The sequence below is a fragment of the Molothrus ater genome, chromosome 3 (genome assembly GCF_012460135.2).
Source record: "Molothrus ater isolate BHLD 08-10-18 breed brown headed cowbird chromosome 3, BPBGC_Mater_1.1, whole genome shotgun sequence".
Taxonomy (NCBI): Eukaryota; Metazoa; Chordata; class Aves; order Passeriformes; family Icteridae; genus Molothrus; species Molothrus ater.
The window spans coordinates 16,725,222-16,728,256 of record NC_050480.2 but is presented as its reverse complement, the minus strand read 5'-3'; positions in this window follow the sequence as shown (position 1 = coordinate 16,728,256).

Below are 3,035 nucleotides of genomic sequence, written 5' to 3'. Positions count from 1 at the left end.
GTTTGGGTTTGTTTGGGTCTTTTTGTTGTTGTTGTTGTTGCTACATGCTGGTGTCTGGGAGATGCTGAAGCAAGCAGCAGCAGTGGGGGCTCAGGAGCTCAGTTCTGTGCCTCCCAGTCTCTGAGTGCCTGTCATGGCATTTCCCCAAATGCCAAAAGATGCTTGGGCCACCTCTTTTGTTAGTATGGGAGAAAATACCTTAGAAATCCTTCAAGACCAGCCTGGGAATTTACATTTGGAGTTCTGATGTTAAAGACATTTAGGAGCAATGTTTTACACTGATTTCAATGCAGGTTTCTAAAAACAGCAGTTGTGTATATACAGACAGGGAGGGTGGATTTAGTTGAGTTTTATCTCACTCTTGCAATGAAAATTCTATTTCCAAGGCCATGCCTGCTGAGCAGTGGGATGAAGGTTTTTTTCCTTTTTGCCAGGAAAAAAAATACCTTTATTACCTCAGTCAAAATATACCTTCAATAGGGATTTCCAGGTGTTCAGGTTGCAAAGTTTCTTGTCCTAGCACATCAAGCTGTTGTTGGGGAATGTGTGCTCACCTTCAGCTGGTATCTCTGCTGTTGAGCTTAGGTCCCTACATTAAATTCATCTTTTGTGGCTTTACTGTTCCCACAGTTTTGTTCATATTAACACAGGGGCTTGTGTAGATGTTTTACCCAGCACACAGATTGCTCATTGCTCACAGACAAAGCTGGCTGTAAAATGAGAAACTCCTGCATTTTCCATGGAGCTGGTCATAATTTTCTATTAAAAATCAAATTCTTCTCCTGCAATTCAGAAGAAGATGGAGGTTCTCCTAACTCATTGCATTGCTGGAGGCAAGGTATCCAGTATGCAAATATTTGGAGAATAGTTAACAGGGTGGTTAAACCACTTAGTTAAGCAAGAGCAACCAAGATTACAATCTGGGCATAGTTAATGAATATGCCTGCAATCTTGTTTTTAATAGGAACTGAGGCTTTGCCTGCCTGCAGGTGCATAGGTTGGTTTAACTAGCATGTAATTGCCTGTTCTCCAGGGCAGGTGCCTGGAGACCTCCTTGTCCTGCTGAGGGAGCTGGAGAAGAGCAGAGATGAGGATTCCACTTACACAACCAGATGAAACCTGGTGTGGCTGCAGGGGCACAGTAGGCCCAGTGTTTCAACAGTGTGAATGGCACTTGTAAATGCTCTGAAAAAAAGCCTGATTTGTGGCTTTTTAAATGGGCTGCTCCATCTGGCAGTTACATCTGCAAGGGAATCCCTGCAATGGAGGGATACCGGTCTGGGGGGATCTGGGAATTCCTGAGCAAGTGCAGGGTGTGGGATTTAGGGCCAGGCCAGCTCTGCAGGCAGGGACTGAAGTGTCTGTGTTGAACAAAGTGCAGGGCCAGCCTTTCCACATCCTGGGGAGCCCTGCCAGAGTGCCATTGGCCCCATGGAAGTGTCCCCGAAGGCTTGCTAGCCTGCAGTGTCCATCATGCCCCGTGTTTCCAGCAGAGCGTCAGCAAATTCTGGGGTCAGTGCTGCCCTCAGGGCTCTCTGTGGGGAAGAGATGTGCTGCAGATGTGGTCTGGAGGTCCTGGGAGAGCTCTGGGCAGCATCTTTTCCTTCAGGAAGTGCTGGGGGTGAGCCATTTTCCAGACAGCTCCTTTGGGCTGCCCAGCTTCCAGGGCACGGATGGCAGTCTTTGGGGCTGTGTTGAGGTGACAGGAAAGCTGGATATGATTAACCTCTTTTGTGTCATTTTCTCCTCTTTCCACTGTGCAGGGAAGGAGCATGTTGCTGCAATTCAGCAGCCACCCCTCCCAATGTCACTGTCCTGTGCTGGGGCCCTGCAGCCTGTGCCAAGCAGGGCCCCCCCTTCCCCCTGCTCAGCTGCCTGGGGTTGAACTTGGGGTCACACCAGGAGGGTATCAAAGTTCCAGCTCCAATTTCTGTGAGTGGTGGCGGGGGGAGTCCCTTCCATATGCCCAAGCCTCCCCAGGTGACACTGAGGCCACAGAGCCTCCCTCAGTGTCCCTCCAGCCAATGGACACTGCCATGCCAGCAGCACCTGGCTGCTTTTCCCCACTGCTGGCTCCCAGCAAGGCTGGGCTGATGCTGTGGGGGAGGCACTCAGCAAACAGGGTGGGACAGAGGGACACAGAGGAGGACTGGTGCAGACTGGTGTGAACTGGTGTGTGCAGGGCAAGGGGAAAGCAAAGGGCAAAGCAAAGCAGAAGGAAGGAGACTGGGGCCATGCCAAGCCGTGGGCTGCAAATGGGATGGCCACAAGGCACAGGGACAGGGAGGTGAGGGGACAGGCAGCGCTGCTGGGTGCAGGGGCCTGGGCACAGGTGGAACAGAGACAGCTCATCCCAAGGCCCAGGGTAGGGCTGCAGATCCCTGCCTTTGTAAACCCATCCAAGCAGAAAGGCATCTTTGTGTCACATTCAGGGGCGTTCATAGAACCTGGGCACCAACACCCCCACACACCCCATGATGATGGGATGGTGAAACGAGTTTCAACAGGGGGATGTTGAACTTCAGAGCCATGTGCCATTGTCCAAAGTGGCTTTGAGTTCCCTCCCTGCTCTGAAAAGGGATTTCTCTTTCCATCTCTGTTGCAACCAGTTCCCTGTAGTCACAGTAACACAAGCAAAACAAGTCAGGCTGGTTTTCAGCGAGGAAAAAAATCTCCACAAATGTTTTTCTTAGTTTGCAATTAAAAAGCTTCAAACCAAACCCATGGTCACAGGTCAAAAGTTTCCCTGGATATGAAGCAACAGAGGAGCCTCCAACTCAACTTTTATTTCTCTCTTGTATTTTCTCTCTCTTCCCCACAACCTAGAAGAGATAATTTAGCACTACTGGTTTTTAGGCACCTCTAACAGGTTGAAAACATCCCTTCCTGGGCCTAAACCCCATTTCAATTAATTCATTGTCAAGGTTTAACCCCAGCTGGCAATTGAGCTCCGCCCAGCCACTCACTCAACCCCCATGGTGGCACTGCCCTGTCTGGGTGCAGCAAAGGGAAAAAGAGCAGCAAGGACTCACCCA